General features: G+C 33.6%; 1 pseudogene; it reads left to right on the top strand.

Moving 5' to 3' along the window:
• Positions 1–558: 558 nt before the first annotated feature.
• Positions 559–677, top strand: LOC120616320 (uncharacterized; annotated as a pseudogene).
• The last annotated feature ends 14,576 nt before the right edge of the window (positions 678–15,253 follow it).

The raw sequence follows: 15,253 nt of genomic DNA, 5'->3' as shown, positions 1-15,253 counted from the left end.
ATGATGCAGCGGGATTGCTATTAATGGCTTCTTGGGGCATAGTGTAAGTCATTCTCATTTCTTCATTTGTTTTTCTCATCTGTGGAAAGCCTTTGGGAAGTAACTTTTATTTCAGAATGTTAGAAGATTCTGATGAAATGGAAACTTGCTTAGAAGAAGGAACTCTGAGGATCGGCCTGGGGTTTGCCTGTGTGTGATGCTAAGGGCTTTTTTGTCTTTTTCTAAGTTATTCAGCCACTTTTGTTGGAATAAGACAAATGAGAAGAAAATAGCAGTTTCTATCTAGGAATAAAATTCATAGAGTGGTCTGAAGCTTCCTTTATATCGATCTTTCTGGATATCAGTCTCTATGGTTGAATTAAAACAATAGATTTGGAATCTGCAGTGGTGTCAACACTATATCCAAACTTAACCATTATGTAAATAAGCTTTATAATGTCAGCAGGTACTGAGCGTGTACTGAGATCCCATTTAGATACTCTGCCATTTTATTCCCTTAGCAGTATTATCAAATGTTCCATGAATGAAGTTTATTTTTCGACTTGAAAAATATGTTTAGTCTACAGCCATGCCACCCTGAACGTGCCCGATCTTGTCTGATCTCAGAAGCTAAGTAGGGTCGCGCCTGGTTAGTACTTGGATGGGAGACCACCTAGGAAGACCAGGTACTGCAGGCGTTAATAAAAAGAAAAAAGAAAAAGAAAAATACATTTCCATTTTTGTTTTTTTGTAATTTCCTCTGAGAAGTCTTCTCAGAGGAGTCTTCTAAATGTTCTTTATTTTAGCAATTTATTTTACCATTGATTAATTGATTGTTAAAATTAGGACACACACACACACACACTTCATTAGCAATAAATTTGAGTAATTCATTCTCTTCAAAATATCTGTTGAGTACCTATGGGGGTCTTGTTGTAGGTCCTTGAAATACATCCTTGGATAAAATGGACAAATTGCTTTTCTTGGTAGAAGTTATATTCTAATTGACATAGACAAACATAATAAATACTCCAATTAAACAGAATGTGAGAAAATAATATCGGAATAAGAAAAAGTAAAACAGTGTAAAGGAAATGGAGGTGTTGGGAGGCAAAGTAAAATAAGGTGGTCAGGGTGGGGCACATTAAGGTGACATTTTTGTAAAGACTTGATTGGTGATGGGGGACTTAGCCAAGTTCCTCCCTGGGGCTGGGGAAGTTTGGAGGTGTGCCCCAGGCAGAGGAAGCAGAGGAAGCAGCCTGTGCAAAGGCCCTGAATCAAGAGCACAGCAGGCCAGTGTAACTAGAAAGTCAGGTTGGGGAGACTCCGGCGGGGTAGGAGGTGATGTCAGGTCCGTAAAGGGGAGCTAGGTCATGGGGAACTTTATAAGCCCTTTAAAGGATTTTGCATTTTACTTAGGTTAAATATGGAGACATAGCAGGATTTTTAGCAGATGGATGACACGATCTGTTTTTAAGGATCTCAGTGCTATTGCTATATTGAGAATACGTATTAGCAGTGAGACTAAGTTAGGAGGCTATTGCAGAAGAGGAATAATATTATCTCAAATTATGGAATATTTTTGAAAGTAGTGAGAAGTGGACACATTCCATGGAAGACTGCAGTGACCAGAGGAGAATATAAAGAGTTTGGTTTAGGAAATGTTGATGTGACGTCTGTTAGCTGTCCTACGTATGTCGAGTAGGCACACATGTTTTTTCTGTGTTCTTTACACATAGTCATGTATTATATAAAGACTAGCTATACGAAACATGTAAACGTCACTATGTTTTCTTCTTCATATAATGGTATTTTTAGATAATAAGAAAAGGTTATGTTTTATCGTAATTTAATACTTCGCGGCCTAGAGTAAATATTTTTCTGTAATTTCTGATTGATAGGGATTTTACAAAATCTGTAATATATTAGGACATAAGAATTTTAAAAGAATTAAAACTTCATAGGCCATATTTTGTAGATTTGTGAAAACATGAAATATGCAATATTTTTCAGTACGACAATTTTAAAGTATACCTATCATATGAATTTTCTGGTAAAATGTCAGTCCCGAAAATTAGCACAACGGATGAATCAGACACACAGAGAAAATGCCTTTGCTAGCCCAGAAACTACATACAGGGCTCTTATTCTTTTCATGATTTATCATGGAAATGTGAGTTGACAGTTTTATGTGAGGATGCAAATCTGGCTCAGTTTATCAATCCCATGCATATTAATATGTATATATAGTAATTTCGTTGCTTGTGGAATGGCCTTTAGATACTACTTAAATTCTATGTAATTTAATAGGTGAAATGTTGGAACATATGCAGTTTATGAGCTTGTTATTAAACCAGTAAAAAGTTTGTAGAAATTTGCTCGGTGATTGTCATTCTTTTATTATATTTCTATACAGGATCAAAAAAACTTAAAGTAAAATGCATTGTGTGTGTGTGTGTGTGTGTGTGTGTGTGTGTGTATATATATATATATAAAATACATATGTACACACATACATAATATATTTACCAATGTAAATGTTTCTATTTATGAAAACTCAATAACTCAATTGAAGCAAGAGTGTCATTGGGAAGACTAATTGTTAAAAAAATGAAGGCACTTATTTTCATAAAGTTCCAGAAATTATCTGAATTAAGATAATTATGATCCACAAAGTGGTTCTTAGCTTTCTAATATAATTAGGAAAGAAAATAAAACTTCATAATCCATAATTATTCTTCCCACATGTCAGATATCATTATCAGCTAGTCTTCGTTATGAAGATGAATGACTTTCTTCCATCCTTTTTTCTAACCTTTCCTTGCCACTATACCTCAAGGATTTAAGAGTCTGTCCTTTGCAATCAAGAAAACTTGCATTTGAATCCCAGATCCAAGCAGTCACCAGCCAGGTGACCTTAGACAAATCTTTTAAACTTTCTCAGTGCCCGTTCCTCCAACTATAAAAGGCAATAACAATAGTAATTGCTTCGTAGATTTTAATGCATAAGTAATTAAGATAAAAGAAGTAAAATGTTTACCATTTTCCTACAGTTAGTACTCAATATTATTTTTATCGTCATCACCATATGTGTATTATTTATAATAAAGGTATACCTCTTTCTCTTTATAGATAATAGCTATACCTATAAAGTACATAGATTGTATATCTATTCAGAAACTTACACTGAAAAGTATAATCAATCTTGTATATTCTGTACTTACGCTCATCTATTTTTATGTGTGTATAAACATGCCCAGATTTCTTTCATTAAAAACAACAATAAAATACTTCTCGATCCCTTCTCCTAACCTTTATCCCCCTCCAACTGTCATCTGCCTCTCTGCACTGGCGCCATCTGAATTTCTTGAAAAAATTGCCGTGCTTGATTTCTCTATTTTCCACATCCCATTCTCTTCTCTGTTCTGGATTTGGTCCGTCTTCCTCCCTTCAAATCCATCTGAGTGTTCTATAACCTTAACATCTGTAAATACAATGGGTATTTCCCCAGCTTTTTATCATCTTACTTCAGCAGCGTTTGACAGAATTGGCTACTTCCTGTATCTTCAATATCTCATCATTGTCCCAACTCTTCTTTTCCTTCCAGTCTTCTGCTGTTTCTTCTTCTTCTTCTCACCTCTTCCTTCAAAGATCCGCATTAAGTGTTCTGGTTTTCCGGGAACTCTTCATGACTTCACCAAAGTTCACACATTTTTAACCTTTTTAAAATTCTCAGTAGTTGAATAACAACAACAAAAATACAAACAACAAAAACACCTGATTGTTTGGGCTCAAAGTAGAACACATTTGATTTATTCTTTACCTCACCTTTTACATTCCATACATTGATAAATATTGTCACCTCTCTATTTGACGTAAATACTAAATCTGAGGACTTTTCTCTATTTCTACTATCATTATTTCCACTGGAATACTGCAAAAGCAGTCATTTCCTATGTAGCTACTAAATAAATAAGAAATACGTACAATACATAACATAGTTAGGTTCGTTATGTTGTGACAAGTGCTGTAGGGAAACATTAAGCAAGGAAGGGCACTAAATATATTCTGGAAGTTGATGTTTTATTTTTTTAATAAAAAGTTGAATGTAAGCCACACTGAAAAGGTGACATATGAATGAATGTTCATAATGTGTATTATTCCCAAGAAATTTGCTTAAATAATTCAAGCTGTCTGAGGTTTTATAAACTGAGATAAATAATTCAATGACTTTACAAAACCATAATTCAACGTAAATCGATATATGAAAATTAAATACATGTAACAAAGTTTAAATGTGATCTTGAACATTTTTCTACGTTTCAGCAGAAAGTCATGAGTTTCTAGAGTATGTAAATTCTAAGATATTATGAAAACAAAAAACAAAAAACAAAAATCCCTGCCAGTATTAACCCGTAAGGTCCCTGGGGGCTGCCTAAGGGGCAGGCATCTAATATGAAGTTGAAGATATGATAGAAATCTTCTTTAGAGAAGAGGCGTTGCTGGAGTACCGAGTCTCCTCTCACCTCCTGTGGTGAGGCAATGCCTCCTCATCTCAAGCCAAAGGAGGGTGGACTTCAAGTGAACCCAGTCTGTATTCATATCTGAAAAGTCTAAATGCAAGAGGCCAAAGCTTGTTTCCTTAGGACAGCAATGTCAAATGGATGCTCTGAGGGAGAGCTCTACTTCTCCCGGCTGCTAAGCAGAGGTATTGGTTTTGACGTGCCAGAGAATGTGGTACAAAGAAGCACCCGTGAACCATCTCTAAAGGACTCTTTCCAAGTGGACTGCCAGCTACTAGTCAGGTAACCTCCACAGGAAAGCTTGGAAGTCTAGCATAGTCTATAGGAGATAGGACGTGAGTGATGGGAATATAAACAACCACATGACAGAAAAAACATCATTAACTTTAGGAAGTCCAGACAGCTATACAGCCTTGAAGAAAGTGTCACAAGAGAAGGAGTTAGCTTTTGGTATGTACTAAACCCAAATGGTGCTAATTCTGGATTACAACCTTCTCAGGCGACTGAGAAGGCAGTGACCCTTATCTCTCCCAACTGCTTTTGCTCCAAATTTGGAGGGCACCCCAAAAAGCTGCAGTCTGGGGCAGGAGATCAAGACAAGGAAACTCTGCTTTTCCTTTCCTTTGATTGTTTATGAGATGAAGAGAGAGAAATCGTAAACTTGAAGAGAGGTTAAAAATCTGATGTCAAACTGACAGAGATTTATGTTATCTGAAAGGAATCAGAAATCTATGAGAGCTTCCTGAGATGTCATTTATACTTAAGAAAGCAAATCAGTCTACAGAATGAACTGAAAAGGGAAGTTAGAGGTAGAATAAATTTCCTCCTCGATCACATCCTACCACATCCCGTTTTTCAATAAACTAAATATATGCAATTTCACAAATTTCATTAAGTTCTTCATTGAGTTATAATTGGTTCTGTTGGGAACTTTGTTGATTAAATTCATTTGTTCTTTATCTAAAATTAGAGATCACTTCATTTAATAGGAACAGTTTGGCAAATTATTCTCAATGATACAGCGAGGAATAATTGTGAATGACTTTGAAATGCACAAAAAAAGATTATTGGATGTTCTGTCTAGCTCATCCTTCGCTCTCTTTGAGCTGTGGTACCACTCTAAATTATAGATAACTGATAATAATGGATATGATTTTCCTCATAGTTAGGAAAAATAAACTTTCTGCAGTAGAGGTACTATTAATTCCTCTCGTCTCTACCAAAGAAGTTCTTGTTCTACCTATTGATCAAATTCATTTTCATATTCCTGATTATTTAATATATGTATCTCAGTTCTCCCTTGAACTGTTTTCCAATATTTTACTGGTCCCCTCGTCAATTAACAAAGTTAAAAATGTTATACATGTTCATTGTATATCTGTATGAGGGTCATGCTTTCATCCTTTAAAAATTTTTTTTTAAATCTTGGAGGTCCCACTGAAAGACTCATTTGGGTCACCTGGCAGAGCAGGTGCCAGGAGAATACACTTCATGTGCCTGATCTGCTGGTCTTTTCGTGGTTCCTGTAATAAAACACAAGTGGCAATAGAACTTTGGGTTGAATTTGTGTTTTCCTCATTTTTTTATTTTGTACTGATTTTGTGTTTTGGTTTACATTTCACTGTTGTATTTTATTTTCTATTGGTGACAGCAATAATTGGTAATTTGGTTTTATGATCTATTTAGTGATCTCTGTAGATGGATTATAGAGACCTATTCTCTGTTAGGTGACATGACATAGAAGAAGGTTTTGTTGTTCTTTTTCGGTTGTTTTTTCTGTTGAACTCAAATAAATTAATAAGTATGTGCCCACAGGAAGAAAAATGGTTCTTCAATATCTATGTTTCTTTGTTTACTCTTGACCCGTGGCTGAAGTTACAGACCTGAAACTATAAGCATTATGTGTGTCTATGTGTCTTTGTGTCTATAGTCAGAAAGGCCTTTACCTCTCATTGTGCGAGTGTGAAATATTTTACTGTCCCTAGAGGTTATTAACAAATTAGATTATAAAATATCTTAAATTATAAGAACTCTGTTCTGATTGGCTTACAGGGATAAATAAGCACTTACATAAGTCGAATATTCCTAAAAGTCCCAGAAAATAAGGATATTAAACTTTTAACAGTTTAAATGTCCTAAACTTATACAAAACTTTCTTCTTACAGAGAATAACTAAAAAATGTTTTAAGACACCAAATTCCCATAATTAGGATGATCTTTGAATGAGACTAATTGAATAATTTTTATGTTAAAAATGTAGCTATCTCTTTTTTTCTAATTTATTGCTATTGAGTATGATAAAAAGCATACATTTTATTCTACTTGGGTTTCTTTCTCCAAACCTATACAAGTTTACTGATCAAATAAGGTAAAAATTATTTTACCTTATGTGTAATATTGAAGATTAAGAAAAATTAAATTTGTTCAACTAAATTGAATAATTATTTTGTTAAATGTATTATTTCTGTAGTAATTATGTTTTGTAGTATGTCAGCACAAAGGATATTTCTGAGATCTTTAAATAATTTAAAACTTCCATCTGATATTACCTTCATTAATGGATACTCATTGTATACTTAAATAATTTTCAAGTAGGATAAAATACCAGAGCAAGGTTACTATGCATCATTTTAATTTTATATGACTTTTTACCTTAATGTTCTACAGAGAGACTATAGCTTTGGGTCATGAATGTGTCAACGAGACACGTGTGACCTTAGAAAGTTTTATTATGTGTTCATGGAATTGTTGAGTCTGGTAAATGTTTGTGTAAGACAGACAGATCTCATTTATCCAACCCCTTGCTCTTTCTGTGAAATAATAGTTAATTTAGTTAAAAGTTATGACCCTATACTAGGAGCAGTGGGGATAGAAAAATACAACATGTGTGTCTTTTTTGTTTATCAAGGGAAAAAAGTGTAAGTTTTTCCTAATGCAGCAGTTCTCAGGCTTCTTAGTCTGAATCTTCTGTACTTTTTGTGGATGCCCAAAGCTTTCATTTATGTGTATTAACTAACTGTATTTATTGTATTGGAAATAGAAACTGACAATTCATTTGAAGCTAGTGATAATGAACACATTACATTTTGACATTAAATACATCTTGGTATTGTTATGAAAATTGTTTTGACCTTACAGACCCCTTGATAGAAACACTGTTCTAAAATAAAGTACCCTTTGGTTCTAGAAAACAAAGGAACATAATGAAGGAAAACATTTGGAAAGTGAATTTTATTTGCTTTGGCTTATAATAGCTGTGTCTGAAAAAAAAAAAAGCTATGAAATATGTTAACAATTTAGCAAAGATTACTCAATGTGGATGGGTTTTCTTCCATAGTTTCTAATAAGTGCCGTTAGCTACAATAGGAGAGGGTTTTTTTGAAATTATTATTTGATGCAATCTGCCTAGATAGTAAAGATTCTGTATTGTATCAAATTAATTTGCTGCGCCTATGCTGAATTCATAATCTTCTTTACTAAAGAAAGGAGGAAGAGAAGAAAAGACCAAATTTTTTTCACTTATGGAAGAGCTATAGTTCTTCACAACTGTGTTATTTTCTGTTTGCTTAAAATGTTTGTCACTTTAATTAAATCTAAAACCGTTGCTTCTTAGACACCCACGATCCTATCTTAATCAAGTGCCAAACCTTTGACAGCTCTTCTGATTTCACCTTTCCAAAATCAACACTCAACTTGTAAAACAAATCCACTTAAAATATTCTTTGAGATTATCCAGACAACTCCTGGGAAATAATACGTATTTACTTTTTCTCTTCATATATAGGGAGATACTAGAAATCATTAGGTTTGTTTGATGTGTTAGTATTTTAAGAGTTGTGTAGAAAATTGTCAGATCAGAAGATATTCTCTGCTGCCCCTAAATTTGAATAGGTGTAGTGTTATTAATATAAATATTTTAGAAACACTATGCATTATGGGAAAACCCTGGAGATTAGTCAGTGTGCTCCTTTCCATAACATGTATTTATCCTCAGGGAGAGCACTGATCAACCCTCCCACGGGATAGTTATGTACTAAGCTGTGATACAGAACTAGAATTTCACTCTACTCTCTCCTGATATTATTGGTTATAGAAAGAAACTAACCACAGCCAGAAATTAATCCTGTATCATCTACAGATTGTTTTTATTTTACTGTTAGGCTTTCTTGAAGCCTCTGCTGCAAGCTATGGACAGAGAAGGTATTTTTAAGAAAAAAAGATAGTTTTGTGGGAAAGTACTGTATCAGGCCATTCAAACAGTTGACACTAAAGGGTTGATTCATGGGTATAGACTCTGAGCACATATCACTCAGTAGCTTGCAGACAGTACCAGTGGACTGAGTCAAGATTTCCAGGACTCATTTTAGTCCGGAAGAAGTCAGCCTGCGAGTGGATGCGTAACCCAGTGTCCAACAGAATGAAAACTAGTTACATAGGATAGAATGAACCGATGAGGCCAAATCACATTGTGTTTATTTATTTGGAATATTGCTGATGTTTTAATGTTCTATTTCCCGGACAAATACAGAAGTCCTTTTTCTTCTTTCTTAAGATGTTTACAATCCACAATTCAGTAACTCTCCTTTTATACACTGAAGCAAGACATTTAAAAGTAACATCTGATTCTCACTGACCTCCCAAAATTCATAAAGTCTTACTGTGTCTCCTTACTTTTCATGGCAAAAAAAGAATTGCATAGATTCCCTAAGAATCTGTTCTTCTTTTTACTAGTACATAATTGACAAATTGTATAATCACAGACATATCTGGAGTATCATATTTGAAAATTATGCTGACTGAATTAGGTGTGACAGGCCAGTTTCACATAACAATGTTGGTTTTATTGACAGAGCCAATGCTTACGAAATTCTGTTAGAAAAAAACTTGACCTCAATCTGGTTTATAGGGCTGGGTCTTTTAGGTGGTAAGGAGGATAAATTCCTGGCAGGCCAGGAGCCTTAGGATACTTTGAGGATCTCCGGAAGAGAATTCACTCAAATGTATAGGCATCATAGTTGCAATCTTGTGGCGATAGTTTCTTGGGTCTGTTTTCCTCTCCTCTGGATATCAAATGAATAGAAGCATCTAAAACCATGATCTGAGGTTTTTTTCATGAAAACTTTTAGACGGAAATAAATTTCATGGCCTAGTGGGTTGTTCAATACTTTTATGGTGCTTGATTTTCAGAAAAACACTAAAGGAAGCCTACAGGGTTATTTAAAACTCTTTGTTGGACCTACATAAATGGTCAGACCAAACTTAAAGAAACTAATCTATTTTTCTGTGACTGATAATAATCTTTCTTTAATATTATGATGAACATCAGGTGGGGAAACTATCAGAAAAATAAATGTGAATGGACAAATGGAAATGGGCAAAAATTATTACTGGGTGTCTTGTTTAGTGCACACATCCTACTTGTTTCTGTCTTTCATTATCTTTGAGTTATTTTACAATTTGTAAGTAGTAGATAACGGACAGCAATGCAAATAATTTTGGTCCATATACATACAGATGCATTTTCACAGGTAAAAGTATGATTAAATTCCACAAACTCCATGGAAGAGTCAAATTCTTTTATCTATTAAAGACATTAATTTTAGTATTCTAGTTTATTTATATATATATATATATATATCTGCTTTAAAGATAATCCATTGACCAGATGCAACATCTTTTATGCTCCCTCATTAATTAATGAATGAAACTGCATATTTAAAATATGTTCATACTATGTTTAGATGAGAGTCATACTTTTATCTTTTAAAAAAATACTTTAATATATCATTTCAGTTTTCCTTCAAGGCCTTTATCATCATTTTTCTACTTCTACTACGTGACAGGTGCTGTTCAAGTAGATTTTCAAGTTCTTTCGACTCTAAGAACTACTCCACACTCTAGTTATCATTATGCTCATTTTACATGTAAGGAAATAAACTTTCAAGATACTAATTTGTGAAATTATGGTTTAAATGGTTTTCAATGCCTCTACCCTTACTAAAAGGTTGTTAACTTTTCAAAATGTTTAACAAAGCTCCAAAATTCAAGTAATACTACCACTTACCTGCTTTAGTATAATAGAATTTGGTTTAATTGCTTTATCAATCAGGATGTAAGCTATTAAAAAAACATCATTCCAGGAAAGTTCTCAGTGAGATGAAGGAAGTTGGCATATGATGTACACATTCTGCTGACAATAAAAGAAAAACAATAACAACATAAATAAATAACCCTGGAGAATTTGCTGGTATATCATTCACAGCATACTTCAATAAAATTGGCCGACTTTCTAACTTCCAACCTTCCAGCAAGCCTATTAACCTTAGCTGGTATTGTTTTGAACAATTTTCAGAATCATCTACTTTATCACCAAAAGCCAGGAATTGCGTGTTCATTTTTACCTTGTTTCCAGTTTTTTTTTCTTTTTTCTTTTTTTAATAAAAATAGAATCCTTGATGGAGCTGGCTTTCTCACATACCTCAGCACTATGACTTGCGTTGGCTTAGATACGAGGTAGCATTTTGAATGTCTTGCTATAAAAGTGTTTTTCCTCTGTCTAAATTGTAATACCTTTGCATTTTGCTTTCTTTTCAGAGTTTTTTCCAGTGTATAACTATAGGTTTTCAAGAACTATTTTTTTGTGAAAACAATAAAACATCACTTGCTCTTGTCCCAGAATTCTATTACCAAATGTCTGCTTGTCTTCAGGTATTTGCCAATTGTGGCTTTCTCCTAAATTAAAAAGTCTAGAATGAAAACTTCACTTGGGCTTGTGATAGTTTTGGATAGTTCATAGCTTAATTTCTCTTCTCCTTTTTGATTAAATGTTGATAAGCCACAGAGAGCCTGTCTTCCCCTATCCATTTTTATATGTCTGCCTATGTTAGGGGACCCAGTCGTATAGGTAATTGCGTTGCCTTCAGTCTTTTTATTTAACTAACACTTACTGTATAAAGTTCTGAGAATTAAATCAGTCTGTATGTTGGCTAAGCCCCTTTTGAGCATATAGCAAATTTCCATTTTCTCTGTTCATTCTCTTTTTTTCTTTTATGTTTAATTTTGTCTTTATCATTCTAGCACTAATTATCAATGACCCTAGAAGTACCCACCACACTCATTCATTTCTTATCAGGATCCGCTCCCCTGCCCTTTTCAATTTGTCTGGTCCTTCTACCTGGATATTTCCTTGGAAAAGTGTGTTCATACTTTCAAGATTCTTACATCTTCTTTTTTTGTCTGCCTCTTATGAGATTTTTTTTTTTAGGGGGGGGCGATATTTCTTTCTCTTTGTTACTTTACTTATTAATCTCATATTTAGTTCTTGAGTCTGTGTTCATTTTACTTTCTGTTCTCTCTCTTATGACATTCGTACATTCAAGGACTTCAAACTGATTGCTTGAAACATTCTTATCTTCTCTTTATCCTGGGGCTTTCAGCTGTATCAGGGTTTCTCCACCTTTCTATGTAAATTCTTACTCAATATTAGCATGTCAAGGCTGATTTTATCAGCTTCCCTAAGAAATATGTCCTTTGAGAATTCTTGATCTGGGATCATCCTACCTCAGTATGGAAGCTCAGATGGAGAGCAAGGTGGGATCACTTTGATTCACCTTTACCTACCTCCCATGCGTTCATACCATCTTCGACCTCTGCTTATTCTTTCTGAAATATGGATTCTAATTCTTCCTTCCCTTTCTATTTGAACAGGTACTATTTTCATCAGAGCCTTCATAATTTATATTGGGCTAATTGAGAAAAGCTAATATTTCTGTTTTCTATTTTCACTTTACTATTATGAAGCTACATCTTAGAATTTCTTAAACACATTTTATTTTCCACATATTCTTCCCCCCATCATGTTACTTCTAAATTCTTAAGTTTTTAATTTAAAAGCCCTTCACTTTTCAATACTCATTAACAGATCGAGCTATTAAATTCTTTACATTTTTCTCACTCTTGGCTCCTTAGTTTGAGTTATTAATTGTATTTTATATACTCCGCAACCACTAGGTTATATTTCTCAGTAGAGTCCAACATCCTTTTTGTTTACCATATAGTAAGTGCTATAATTTTACAACTCAAATAATAAAATGGGGAATATTTTTTCTACAGAGAAATTGCCTAATATTAAAATAATGTCTGGGATCAATTTCTTTAGAATTTACCATCTATATCTGAATTCAGAACCAGTGGAAACTTCTTATCCATTTTGACATGGGCATTGAATGCAGAGTTTTCAATCTATCCGGTATATATAGATGCAGTTGGTCATATTTTTCTTCATTCATTCATTCATTCATTCATTCTTTCATTCTTTCATTCACTCATTTATTAAGCTGTTTTTCAGGAAGAACTTTCACAAACTCGTTCAAATATATACATAAAACAAGATATCACCGTATTCAGAATGCTTAAATGTAATGGGGCAAGAAAATAAATCTAATATTGGCACGCAGTAGATAAGTATCCCATTCGAGGTATGGGTGAGATGTTATGGAAGAACGACTTTAAGAGGCTCTGGAATGTTGTAAAGGCAAAAGAGGATTGTATTGTATCTGGAAAGAGAGATGGCACAGAGGGATCGCTTATAAAATGGCAGGCGGGTTTGAAAAAGCAGTGTGAGGTCAGGCACGATGAAGAGTTTGTGTGACTTCATTTGAAATAATTGTTCTCTCTCCGTTACTACCTTCGTTTCCTTTAGTATTTCGTATGAACTTTTCTTCGTCAGCCTTACAGTTTGCAGAAGTCTTTAGGACCAGTGCTAATCTAATGCTTTGCTTTTATGAAATGATAGTAACTGTTAAAACTCAAATTGCAAACACCATGGTAACTATGTAGTTGGATGTATTTTCTTATTCTCTATACACTTAGCATTAGAGCTACTCTGTCAAAGCAATCTCGGTTTAATAAATGGAATAGTCATGAAGTGAATTAATAAATGTCTCGATGTGTACATTTCTACCGCACCTTTATCTAGACTTTCACATGGACAGCTCTAACTGGTTTGCTTCAAATTCACTATACTTCATGCACTCGAGAACACATTTATCAGACACCAGACAGCAAGACTTCTTTAGACAGTCAATATACCATGGTAGAGATGCTGAAAAGCAGAATTCTAATTATTCTTGACATAGGGCATTCCAAGGGTGTCTCGTGTCAAAATAATGAAAGTTATTTTTCTTTAGAAAACTGAAAGATGATGCATGAAGCGTCTTCAGGTTTCCATGGGAATGAAGTTACATAAGAAACGTGTGCATTCTCTGATGGGTACAGCTCATCCTGAAATCACACCTGCTGGCTAAATAGAGAAATAACTGTAAATCTTTTCAAGGACAAAGGAGAGAAAAAAGTGTAGCAACTATATCAAGTAATACCTTTATGACACCATTTAGCATGACTCTATAAAGAAGGTTATTTATAATGGTAAATTTATCACACAGAATTTAAAAAAAAATTAAAATTATAGTTTGGTTATGATGTTTAAGCATGATCTAAACTCTAGATATTTCACTTTGCTATTTATAAACCTTATTTTTAATCTTTAGCAACATTTAAAAATTTTAGAAATATTTGTATTTTCAGCTTGGTATAAACATATCATTAGGCTATTTTAAGGTATTTTTAACAGTCCTCTGTAGAAATTTAAATGAATATTTCTTAACCTCATGTGTACATACATGTGAGAAGAGTTATTTTTAAGGAGTTAATAGATAAATATTTCTTGTAGAATAATTTTGTTAAACCTATGTTCATATTTAATGGAAAATGTATATAAAGCTCACAATTATGAATTCAGACACTTAATCTTCCTCCTAAAAAGAGTTTCTGGAGCACATTTCTCTCATCATGCTTCATTTTCAATAACATACCATTTAACTATTCAAGTACAATTATATAAAAGTTTTTATGTTTAAGCCTAACAATGAAATAATTTTTTTTATCACTTTCTTATTACTTTAGAAAATAATACAAAATACATATCCATGAGGGTTAAAATATACATTAGTTAATTTATCACTATATAACTAGTCTCATGTTTTAAATATGCAGGTAACATATGTTATCACTGTAAGTATTCTCATGAGACAAATACAAAACAAATTTTCACATAGACTCATGTACCATAAGAGAAGGTTGTAATCTTCAAAAAACCCTCTGTTGGAAATATTTTCACCATATCTGCACTCCTGTTTCCTTTAACTCCTAGAAAAGAACTATTGATTTTTTTTTCATAAGAATTGAATAAGAAAGAAAGGAGTAAAAATGCTTCTTCCATTCCACTCAAACTTATCCACACACACCTGGGTGATGGCAGTGGCGGTGGAGGCTGGGAGGCTGGGGGAGTTCTTATCTAGCAGCATAGTTTAAATTAATGAATACCAAATTTGCTTCTTTGTCTTCCTCTCCACTTTGTCAAATAATTCCCTAATGGCATCAAGCTGCAAAAAGTGAAGGCTTCAAATCAGACTGGAAAATGAGAAAGGATTGCACACTGAGTTAAGCTTCCGTCTGATTTGAACATTAATTTCTACTTCTGTGTTTTTTCTCATTCTGGAGACTGACCCCTATTAAATACTAGGATTTGTGATAAAATTCTGGCCTGGTTTGAATTTTCAACCAAAGTAAAGAAAATCATTTCAGGAAACTATTATATAAGATACTGAAATTTAATGACGTAAGTGTTATAACAATTTGGAGGAATATTAGAGGTCAGAGTTAAACTCTCTCATTTTCTGATGTAGAAACAA

This window comes from Pteropus medius, unplaced genomic scaffold, assembly GCF_902729225.1.
Source record: "Pteropus medius unplaced genomic scaffold, Ma_sr-lr_union100, whole genome shotgun sequence".
In the NCBI taxonomy this organism is placed as follows: domain Eukaryota; kingdom Metazoa; phylum Chordata; class Mammalia; order Chiroptera; family Pteropodidae; genus Pteropus; species Pteropus medius.
Note: the sequence above shows the minus strand (reverse complement) of the source record. Positions and strands in the feature narration are given on the sequence as shown.